Source organism: Stenella coeruleoalba (genome assembly GCF_951394435.1).
Source record: "Stenella coeruleoalba genome assembly, chromosome: 7".
Taxonomy (NCBI): domain Eukaryota; kingdom Metazoa; phylum Chordata; class Mammalia; order Artiodactyla; family Delphinidae; genus Stenella; species Stenella coeruleoalba.
Window position 1 is genome coordinate 116,358,025 of NC_137153.1, and position 12,294 is coordinate 116,370,318.

A 12,294-nucleotide genomic window follows, 5' to 3' on the forward strand; every position below is an offset into this window, starting at 1 on the left:
ACAGGACAACATTATGAACTTCACAAACACAATGTTGAATGATATAAGTCAGAAACAAATAAATATACTCAATGATTCCACTTATAAAAGGTTCAAAAACAAGCAAAACTTACCTCTGGTGATAAAAGTCAAATTCATGATTATCTTTTTGGAGTTAACGACTGAAGAAACAAGAGGAGAGGCTTCTAGGATGCTGCTAATATTCTAATTCTTGTCCTCGATGGTGATTACATAGATGTGTTCACTTTGTAAAAATTCACCAAACTGAACATTTAAGATTTGCACCATTTTCTCTATGTTATTATTCTTTAACAAAATGTTTACTTTAAGCAAATAGTTTCGGCTGTTTTACATAGATATCATATTTTAAAACTTGGTATACTAAAAAGTATAGAGGAGAATAAAAATAACCCATGGTCTCTCATCCATGTGTAACCACTGTTCACATTTTGGTGGACTACCCCATTCAGTGTACATAAGTTCCAAGAGCTTCGCTCATACTAAAAACAGAACTTCATAAGCTATAACTCAAATATAGGGACATGTATAATTAGTCCTCTAATCTTCAAGCAAATTATCTCAAATCTAATGAGTTAAAACAACACACTTTATTTTCACATGGTTTCTGTGGGTCAAAAGTCCAGGCAGATGTTAGCTTCTTCCTTTGACTAAGGTCTCATACGGCTGCAAAGTGTCAACTAGGCTGTGTTTTTATCTGGAGGCTTGACTGGGGATGAATCCACTTCCAAGTTCAATCAGGAGATGAATTCACTACTGTTAAAGTTCAAAGAATGAAACCTTCTTAGAAATGCTTTTAAATAAACATGCTCAAGCTTCACAAAGAGACAAGGAAAGTAACAACAAAAAACATGATATAAAACAGATATGAATCAAGAACAAATGGATATAAAAAATTATAATCATTGACGTAACAGCTCAAAAGATGGAATAAACTGTAAACTAGATGAAGAGAGAGCTGGGTAATAAAAAGATTGCACTGAAGAATTCATTTAGAAGGCAATATAGAAAAAGTGATGGAAAATATGAGAGAGAAGTTAAGAGAAATGGAAAATAACATTAGAAGATCAAGAATACATATAACAGAAATTTCCATAAGTATGATGTAGAAGGAATTACAAGAGAGCAATATTCAAAGAGTTAATAGCTGAGAATTTTCTAGAAGTGAAAAAAGATGTGTGTTCTCAAAATAAAGAAGCCCAACAAATGTCACGCTAAATAAATAAAAATTAAAATTCCACCTAGATACATTCAGAATATCAAAGTTGAAGAGAAAAATCTTAAAAGCAACCCTGAAGGTGAAAAAAGGTTGCTCACAAAGAAATGATAAATAAACTGAAATGAGAATTCTCAACCACAAAAGAGATAAGAAAACAATGCAATAATACCTTCAGGTATTCCGGGTATTGAGGGAAATTAATTACTAACAGAATAATATACCTAGCTAAACTATCACTAAACAAAATGAAAACATCTTCAAACTTACAAAAACCAAGAATTTTTCATCCCCCAAACTTTTGATGAAAAAACTCCTAAGAGATGTTCTCTGCCAAGAAGAAATAGAAACTGGGGACTCCTCTGGTGGTGCAGTGGATAAGACTCCGCACTCCCAACGCAGGGGGCCTGGGTTCGACCCCTGGTCAAGGAGCTAGATCCCACATGCATGCCACAACTAAGAGTTCGCATGCCACAACTAAGGAGCCCACTGCTGCAACTAAGGAGCCAGCGAACAGCAACTAAAGAGCCTGCCTGCTGCAACTAAGACCTGGTGCAACCAAATAAATGAATAAATAAATTAAAAAATAGAAACCTGGGGCTTCCCTGGTGGCGCAGTGGTTGAGAGTCCGCCTGGTGATGCAGGGGACACGGGTTCGTGCCCCAGTCCGGGCAGATCCCACATGCCGCGAAGCGGCTGGGCCCGTGAGCCATGGCCGCTGAGCCTGCACATCCGGAGCCTGTGCTCCGCAACGGGAAAGGCCACAACGGTGAGAGGCCCGCGTACCGCAAAAAAAAAAACAACAAAAAAAACCAAAACAAACAAACAAACAAAAAATAGAAACCTGGGACTTCCCTGGTGGCTCAGTGGTTAAGAATCCACCTGCCAATGCAGGGGACATGGGTTTGAGCCCTGGTCTGGGAAGACAGCACATGCTGTGGAGCAACTATGTCCGTGTGACACAACTACTGAGCCTACACTCTAGGGCCCACAAGCCACAACTCCCGAACCCGCATGCCACAACTACTGAAGCCCGTGCACCTAGAGCTCTGCAACAAAGAGAAGCCACTGCAATGAGAAGCCCATGCACCGCAATGAAGAGTGGCCCCTGCTCGTCGCAACTAGAGAGAAAGCCTGTGTGCAGCAAAGAAGACCCAATGAAGCTATAAATAAATAATTAAATAATAAATAAATTTATTAAAAAAAAATAGAAACCAAAAAGGAAGGAGTATCAAGAAGCAATGATGAACAAATAAGTTACTAAATGATATTGGTAAATCTAATTATTATATTAGGATATAGGTTTGGCTGATCTGACTGAGATCCAAAATTCTAGTGGCTCACAAAGATAGAAATTATTTCTCAGTACAACCTGGGCATAACTAGCTCATATAACAGCTTCAAGGTGTCAGGGCCTCAGGCTCCTTATGTTTTGTTCCTTTATGGTACCTGTGGTGTTGCTCTCCTCCCCAGAGTTCAAGATGGCTCTCCACTGCATCTACCTTCTCATTAGCAGAAACAGGGAAAGGGCAAACAGTTTCCTTTAAAGAGCAGGAACGGTGATTTGCTTATATATCACTCCCACTTGCATCTCATTGGCGACAGCTAGCTCCAAGGGAGGCTGGGAAATGTAGTCCTTAGCAAGACAGCCATCTACCCAGATAAAAATTCTTTTACTCTGCAAATGGACAGATCAGATATTGTGGGACAACCAGCAACTCCACCACAACCATTGATTATAAAAACTATATAATCCTAATTAAATTTTTACCCTAAAAAAGTATGATTAAATCAAGAAGGAAATATGTCCAAGCAAAAAAAGGCTGCAAGGGAGATTTTTTTAAAGTGATAATGTGCGCAGTTTGCAAAATGATACTCAGTGTCAAGCGTCTGCAAAAGAGTGAAATCCCCATGTAAAATCAAGAGGTTCCATCTGGAACATAGGAAGTAAAGATTGACTTCCACAAAGATGCAAACAAGTGACAACGTTAGGAGTTAGACTGATACGCTAAGAGATATCAAACCAGGTTGAGTACGTATGCTGTAAACCTATACACTACCCACCTGTTTAAAAAAAAAAAAAAAAAAAGGTAGAATTGAAATTCCAGACAAAAATAACAAGGAATTGATTTCAAGACTTACTATTATGCTACAGTCATCAGGACAATGAGAGGTTGGCCTAAGGACAAGTAGATCAATGGAACAGAAGAAAGAATCCAGAAATAGACCCATACATTCACTGTTGATTGATTTCAGCAAAGGTGCCAGAGTAAGACAACACAGAAGATAGCTTTCTAACAGCTGGTGCTGGAATTGCTGGATATCCACTTGGAAAAATAATGAACCGCAACTCTTACTTCACACCTGACACAAAAACTAAATTGAAATAGATCACAAATCTAAATATAAAAGGTACAGCAATGAAACTGCTAGAAGAAAACACAGGAGAAGATCTTCTCAACTTCAGGGTATGCAAAGATATCTTAAAAACATGAGAGTACAAGCTGGGGAAAGAGGGTACAAGAGGGGAAAAAATGGATAAATTTGGCTTCATCAGTGACAAAAAAAAAACTTTTGCCCTTCAAAAGACACCACTGAGAAAATGAAAAGACAAACCCCAGATTGGGAGAAAATATTCACAATACAAATAACTGATAAAAGACTAATATACAAAATATTTAAAGAACTGCCACAACTCAATAAGAAAAAGGGAAATAGCCCAATTAAAACAGGCAAGAGGGGCTTCCCTGGTGGCGCAGTGGTTGAGGGTCCGCCTGCTGATGCAGGGGACGCGGGTTTGTGCCCCGGTCCGGGAAGATCCCACATGCCGCGGAGCGGCTGGGCCCGTGAGCCATGGCCGCTGAGCCTGTGCTTCCGGAGCCTGTGCTCCACAACGGGAGAGGCCACGGCAGTGAGAGGCCCGCATACTGCAAAAAAATAAAAAAATAAACAGGCAAAAAATTGAACAGATACTTCCCAAAAGAAGATATATGAATTTTTCATTGTACATTATTTCACCCATATGAAGATGTGTATGTTTTTCATCCACGTGAAACTATGCTCAATATCACTAGTCATACCGAGTGTTGTGGAGGATGTGGAGCAGTGGGACCTTCAGACAGTACTGAGGGACTTAAAGTGACACAACCACTTTGGAAAACTGACAGTTTCTTATAAAGTTAAACATACACCTACCATACAACTCAGCCAGTCCACTCCTAGGTATGTATTTACCCAAGACAAATGAAAACATATGTCCACACAAAGACTTGTACACAAATGTTAATGGCAGCCTTATTCATGACAGCCCCCACCTAGAAACAAACCAAATGTCTTCCAACAGGTGAATGGAGAGACAAATGGTGATATAGCCACACAACGGAAGACAACTTTGCAATGAACCAAGTAACAAACTACTGACACGAGTAAATTACGTTAAGTGAAAGAAGCCAGATATAAAACAGCACATACCTTAGGAGTCCAATTATATGAAATTGGGGGAAAGGCAAAACTCATCTAGAGGGAAAGAAAGCAAAAATCAGTTGTTTGCTATCTTCATTCTGGTGGTGGTTGCATGGGTATATTCACTTTTCAAAACTCATCAAAATTGTGTAAGTATTATATGTAGATTATATAGGACACGCGCTGTCTAATACAGCAGACACAGCCATTGCGGCAGTTGAGTACTTGAAGTGTGGCTGGTCCAAAATGAGATGTGCTGTTAAGTGTAAGATACATACCAGAGTTCAAGACTTAGCACAGAAAATATAAACTATAAATACAAAATAAAATATATAAATATAAAATATTTATAAAATATTTATAAAAAATAAAATATTAATAATCTCATATTGACTACATTTTGAAATACTCTTTTTGACATATTATGTTAAATAAAGCATATTATTAAAATTAATTTCACCTGTTTTTTTAATGTGGCTACTAGAAAATTTTAAATAATACATGTGACTCATATTTGTATTGGACAGCACTGCTTTGGACATTGTTGGGAAAATATATATCTGCGTATCAATGTTAAAAATTTAAGGGCAACCAGTTAAACAACAGAAAGACATCTATAGTTTCAAAACTATCAAAGAAAAAAGGAGAATAAAGAAAACTGTAAATTTAAGAGATGATAGAACATGAGAAATAATAATTTAAAAATTTTTAAAGAGAACAACAAAATAAAATGGTAGAAGTAAGTCTAAATATAGCAACAGTCTTTACAAGTGTAAATTGATTTCATTTGTCTCTTTAAAGACAGGGAATGTCATATTGGATCAAAACAAACAAAACAAAATACAATAGCATGCTGGTTAGAAGGAACACTCTAAAGCAACAGAAAAGGGAAAGGCTGAAAATAAAATAATGGGAAAAGATATACCAGGCAAATAGTAACCAAAAGAAATCTGATATAGAATATTAATATCAAGCAAAATACACCTAAGGCCATGAAATATTAAAGGCGATAAAGAGAGACACTATAGGATGTTGAAAGTAACAAATCACCAAAACTATCCACCAATATTAAGCTTTTTGTACCTAACTACTAGCCTTGGAATAAGTAAAGCACAAACTGGAGGAATTAGCTTGAAAAACTGAGGAATTCACAAAAGGAATGGGTTCATGGTTGTCATGAACACATGAACATTTATAAAAAATTGTCCTTGTGTTGGGTCACACATGAAAGCCTGAACAACTTTTGAAGTGGATGTAAAGCAGACCACATTCTCTACCCACAATGCAGCAAAATTAGAAGTCAACAACAACAACAAAGGCAGATTAACAACTGCTGTAACTTTGAAAACTAAAAAGCACACTTGTTGTAGGAACATTTCTTTCCAATCCTGATGTTTCCTCCTCTGTGGAGGGAACCAAATTAGTGTAGCACTCCCAGCCTCTCTCTGCCCAGGGGAGGAAGAGTGACATAGCTGGTCAATGCGGGGAACATAAGATGGGCTTACTTGATATACCAACTTCCTTTCTCTGCTTGGGAGTGAGCTGCCTACGGGCAGTGGACATTGTCTGTCCCCCATCCACCACCCACAGCATCACAGTGACCAGGGGTTAAGGTTGCCAAATCCCCATTTTCAGTATTAGGAAACCCATTTGGCTGTCACATCTACCCTCATCCTTGTCCTCCAACCTTATCTTTATCAGTTAAAAAAAAAAAAAGATACCTCCCCGCACTCTTTGTCTTGTCTCTCAGTTCAAAATCCAGGAGTCCAGGAGAGGAAAGGGAAGTTGTTTACTGAGCTCCCTCGAAGACATCAACAGAAATCGCAATGGGAATGCTGAAATATCTGGTACTGAGGATAAAGAGATAGATACAAAACAAGACTTGTGGAATGGAGCTAAAATGACGTTTGTAGAGAAATATATAGTCTTAAGTGCATTTACTCTAAAACAAGAATGACTTAAACATAATGAGTAAAGCTTTCAACTATCTAAAGCTTTCAACTATCTAAAAAACTGTTGAAGGAAGTAAACAGTAGAGATAAGAGCATAAATGAAAAGGAAATCACAAAAATGATCAACAAAACTAAAAGTTGTTTCTTTTGAAAGACAATAAAACATCTGGCAAGATTAATCAAGGAAAGAAGGAAAAAGGCACAAATATCTAATATTAAGAATGAAAGGAGGGGCTTCCCTGGTGGTGCAGTGGTTGGGAGTCCACCTGCCGATGCAGGGGACGTGGGATCGTGCCCCGGTCCGGGAGGATCCCTTATGCCGCTGAGCGGCTGGGCCCGTGAGCCATGGCCGCTGAGCCTGCACGTCTGGAGCCTGTGCTCCGCGACGGGAGAGGCCGCGGCAGTGAGAGGCCCGCGTACCGCCAAAAAGAATGAAAGGAGAATGAAACTACAGATATAGCAGAAGATTTAAGAATCATAAGACAATACTGTGAGCAACTTTATGCCACTATATATGAAGACATGAAATAGAGAATTTCTAGAAAAATAGAGATGATTAAAGTTTACTCAAGAAGGGGACTTTCCTGGTGGTCCAGTGGGTAAGACTTCATGCTCCCAATGCAGGGGGCCCGGATGCGATCCCTCGTTGGTGAACTAGATCCTGCATGCATGCCGCAACTAAGAGTCCGAATGCCACAACTAAGAAGTCCACATACCACAACTAAAGATCCCGCATGCCACAGTGAAGATCCCACGTGCCTCAACTAAGACCCAGTGCAGCCAAAATAAAATTAATAACTTAATTAATTAATTTAAAACGTTTACTCAAGAAGAAGAAGAAACTAAATACATCAGTGACCATTAAAGAAAAGAAAGCAGTATTTTAAAAATCACCCCTCTCCCCTCTCCACCTCCCCAAAGAAACCACAAATACATTGGAGACGAATGAGACAGGGCTGTTCGTTAGAGGCAGAAAGAAGCAGGCAGGAACAGCTAGAGATCTGGATGACCTCACTGAGGTCCACTCCATTCCTCCATTCCTGACCTTGTCACTGTTTGGCCTCACACATGAGCTCATGAGTTCCCCTTTTTTCCTGAGCAAATTCAGCTGGGTTTCTATCATTGATGTAACCCAACTACAAGCAGAGGTACCACATGGAACACTATAGGAGTGAGGAGTTCCCTGGTGGTCTAGTGGTTAGGATTTGGTGCTTTCACTGATGTGGCCTGGATTCAGTCCCTGGTCAAGGAACTGAGATCCTGCAAGCCTCACAGCACAGCCAAAAAAAGGAAAGAAATAATGTAGATGGGGCACCGCGTCTCACACAGTCCTAGGACTCCCCTGTACATATATGCTCTTCAAAATTCCACATCTGTGGCCACTGCAAAAACCAAACTTTCCTTCTCTCTCTGCTTTTCAAACAATTCCATAGGGTTCCTCACTACCAGTTGGTTCTGTTTACTTCTTCCTCTTTAACGAAGGAGAAAGTATCTGGCCACATATCCCAATCGTGGAGTGGGGGCTTCTGCTCCTGCCTGCTGTTCTGCTCGAAGACGTCCAGAGGATCTCTAACATGCCAACCACCCAGTCCCATCCCCCTGTGCCCTGGGAAATGCTGATGAGGAATTTCAGTTCACTGATGGCTCAGCCTCTGCCTGACACACAGCGGGCCCTAGCTGAGTATACCGTATATCTCCTTCTCCCGCACCCCACTGCCAACACAGAACTTAGCCAAGCACTGCTTCCTCCAGGAGGACATTTCCTTCACTAGAAGGCAAAGAAAGGGAGAAGCTCTGAATTTCAGACCAATCCTTTAGAGGATTACTGAATTCGGAGTCGTTTAAAGGGACCTCAGGGACCCACTCACTTTTCAAATGAGACGTGTGAAGGTCAAGGCTTACACTGCGGGAGTGGTACCCAGGCTACTGCTGACCCAGGACTTTTCTTCTGGAGGAGGCTGGCATGCACGGTCCATCTTAGTAAGCTCCCACCATAAAAAGAAGCCACAGGACAGAGTATGGACAACACCTGAGGACACATTCAGAGTCCTTGGAATCCACGTCCCCAGCAGACAGTGTCCCAGCAGCTCCATCCCTGCACGTGGCCAGAGATGAACCTGGTTTTCTAACGGCCTCGTGTCATGTAGTTCAAGCATGATGACAGCAGGGGTTAAGTCACAATTAGTAAACCAGTAACCAGTTGAATGTACGCAGTAAGTATATTTTCAGTCGATAAGTATTTAATTGGGGCTTAATTACTGAGTGATCACAGAGCATTTGAGATGCTTGGGTGAATGGCCCACTGAAAGAGACTAGTGCTAGTTTCCTATGAGCACGGGTATTTTAAGGCATTCATATCGATCAGTGTGATAAATCCCAGAAGGTTAAATTTGCTGAAAGTGTACATGAAAATTAGTGCCCTTGTGTGATCTGCACCTCTCTCCACACCCCTTCTTTTTTTTTTTTTTTTTTTTGCGGTACGCGGGCCTCTCACTGTTGTGGCCTCTCCCGTTGCAGAGCACAGGCTCCGGACGCACAGGCTCAGCGGCCATGGCTCACGGGCCCAGCCGCTCCGCGGCATGTGGGATCTTCCCAGACCGGGGCACGAACCCGTGTCCCCTGCATCGGCAGGCGGACTCTCAACCACTGCGCCACCAGGGAAGCCCTCTCCACACCACTTCTTTCTTTCTTCCTCCTTCCAGAAACATCATGGGTCTGACAGAACCGCTCGTGTGTGAATAAGGCTCTCATAGACTCATAACATTTGACTCTTAAACTGAGAACTAGACCTTGGGACTGGGAGCTCCATGAGGGCAGGCATGTTTCTCTCTTACTCACGGCTGCACCCCAGTGAGCCTGCGCCAACTAGAAGCCTAATAAATCTTGGTAGAATGCAGGAGTGCAGAATGCTAGGACATTAGGCCTCAGTGTCTCAACGTCAGAGTCACAGGCGATCAGTCTCCCAGCCTCTTGGACTCAAGGACCTAGAGAGAGAAGCAGCACACACACTGTTCAGGTGCAAAACTGAGAAGCTCTGGCTTCAGGGGCTTCTGCTGAGCTGCTCTCTTGGCTGTTGGAGGGGAGGGAGGGATGCACAGAAGGGAGGGAGAAAGGGTGCGAGTATCCAGGGACTCCTAATGAGCTTGGACAGCAATGGAAGCCCTCACTCCTAAAGGCCCCAGAACTTCTCCATTCCCCTGCCCTGCCCCCACTATACCCTCCGTAGGCAAAGCAGCTCTGGGACGTGGGAGGATCCAGAAGACCGCTCACTCCCTCACCTCTACTCTCTCCTCCCCTTTCCCCTCCCCCTAACCTTGGGAAACTGCAGCGGGAAATTTTGGAAGAGGGTCAAGGGAGATCCCTTATGGGCCTCTGGATGAGAACTTGGACCCTTTTACTTAACTGTTGCTCTCCCCATTCCACCTTCCATTTCCTCTCAAAAGCTCCATGGAACTCACAGGTCAGGGTGTCATCACTTCACTGGGGCAGGTTGTATAGCCCAAGATAATTGAGAAGGAGAGCTTCAGAGGGTGGCCACAGTTTCCCTGTCTGGAAAGTGAGTTTTGGATTAGAAGAGTTCTGAGATGCCTTCTGGCTCCGATATGCTAGGACTTCCCTTTTTTTTTTATGTATCCCACTCCTTAGCAATGGGGTCTTGGGCAAGTCACCAAAGCAAAGGCCCTGCTAACTCATCTGTAAAATGGGTACATTACCAGAGGCAGCCTGTCAGCTAGAGTGGATTTTCACCCCAACACACCCCTTGCTGCTGGTTCATTGCGTCCACCGTGGAGGTAGCCCAGGGCACTTAGTTAAGAGTTCAGACCTTGGTGTCTGGCAAGGTCAGCTTTGCCTTCCAGCCTTACCATTGACTGACCACATGACAAGTAGCTTAAACTCTCTGATCGTCAGTCTCCTCATCTGTGAAAAACAACCTTAACATGTACCTACTTCCTTTTTTTTTTTTGGCCCCGCCTCAAGGCTTGTGGGATCCCAGCTCCCCACCAACCATGGATCGAGCCCAGGCCCTCGGCCCTCGGCCCTCGGCAGTGAGAGAGCAGAGTGCTATCCACTGGCGCGCCAGGGGATTCCCCAACAGATACCTACTTCGTAGGACTGTTGGGAGACCAGATCTGCGAGCTCATAGCATGTGCTAAGTACTTGGTGAATGCCAACTGTCACTTTGTGGTTCGCTGAGGTTCCAGGGCTCAAGGCAACCACACTGGCCTGGAGCGAGTCACCAGCTCAGAGGCAGAATGGGAACCCCCTTTGATTGCAGACCAGTTCTTTATTTGTTTTGGAATTTTTGACCCCAAAATGCCCTTTTGGATCATTCTTTTTTATTTTTTTTCTCTGAAGTATAGCTGACTTACAATGTTGTGTCAGTTTCTGGTATGCAGTAAAGTGATTCAGTTATATGTATGTGTGTATATATATATATTCTTTTTCATATCCTTTTCCACTATGATTTGTTACAAGATATTGAATACAGTTCCGAGACCAGTTCTTAGGCCTGGGAGTGCCACCAAGGCGGCAGCAGCGAGCCCAGGATGTTCTTGACCCTCTATCCCTGCCCCACTTGCCCTTGGACCATTTTCTGAGAAGCCCAGGACCCCATAGCTCCAAGCTTCTGCAAGGACCTGATTCATCTCTGGAGGGGAGCTGCCGGACAGGCCTCCCTCCCCCCTGGTCCGTCCTTCCCTGCCTGGTGGGCTCACAGAGGCCAGCCCTCCCTGGGAGGCTGCGAGGCAGCAGCAGGTCCTACCCCTGCTTTGCTGGTTCAGAGAAAACCCTGTTCCAGCTAGGTGGCAGGAGGTGCCCTCCAGGGTCACAGCTCCCTGAGCCAAAAAGCCCAGCTCCCCCAGGGCCAGTTAAAGGAGAACTGCAGGGATTTGCCTGGTGGTCCAGTGGTTAAGACTTTGCCTTCCAATGCAGGGGGTGTGGGTTCGATCCCTGGCTGGGGAGCTAAGATCCCACATGCCTCACCGCCAAATCCCCCCCCCCAAAAAAAGAAGAAGCAATATTGTAACAAGTTCAATAAAGACTTAAATGGCCCACATCAAAAAAACCAAAAAAAAATCTTAAAAAAAAAAAAAAAGGAGAACCGCAGTGGTCCCTGTGGTGCGTGTGCCTTGGGGAAGTCGTGCTTTGACCTGCAGATGCGTGTGCACCGTGACATACCAACCAGCCCCACCCAAATCACCCTGCCCTCTGAACCTTTGCGTAGGCTTCTGCAGTTGAGAATCTGGCCATGCATTTGGCTCTAGTTACTGGTGGACTCCTCTATAGCCCTAACAGTGATAAAATGTCCCTTAGAGTGAGTGCCACTAGGTACCGTGGCCAAGAGCTACTGGTGTCTCTCCCTAAATCCACCCAGCCAAGCCCGGTGAAGTGGCCCTTACTGCTATTCTATCCCCATTTGACAGCTGGGCAAACTGAGGTTCTCAGAGTAACTTGCCTCAGGACACATACGACCAGTAAGTAGAGAAGCAGACTTTAAACCCAAATCCACTGGACTCCAGGCTTTAACCTCCTTACTGGGCAGCCTCCACTCTGCCTGCCAGGGCCTGAGTTCCCTGAGGTCTGCTGCGGCTGCTTCTGGTGCAGGCCAGGCTCCTTCCAGGGCCCAGTGCAAGGCCCAGAATCTGG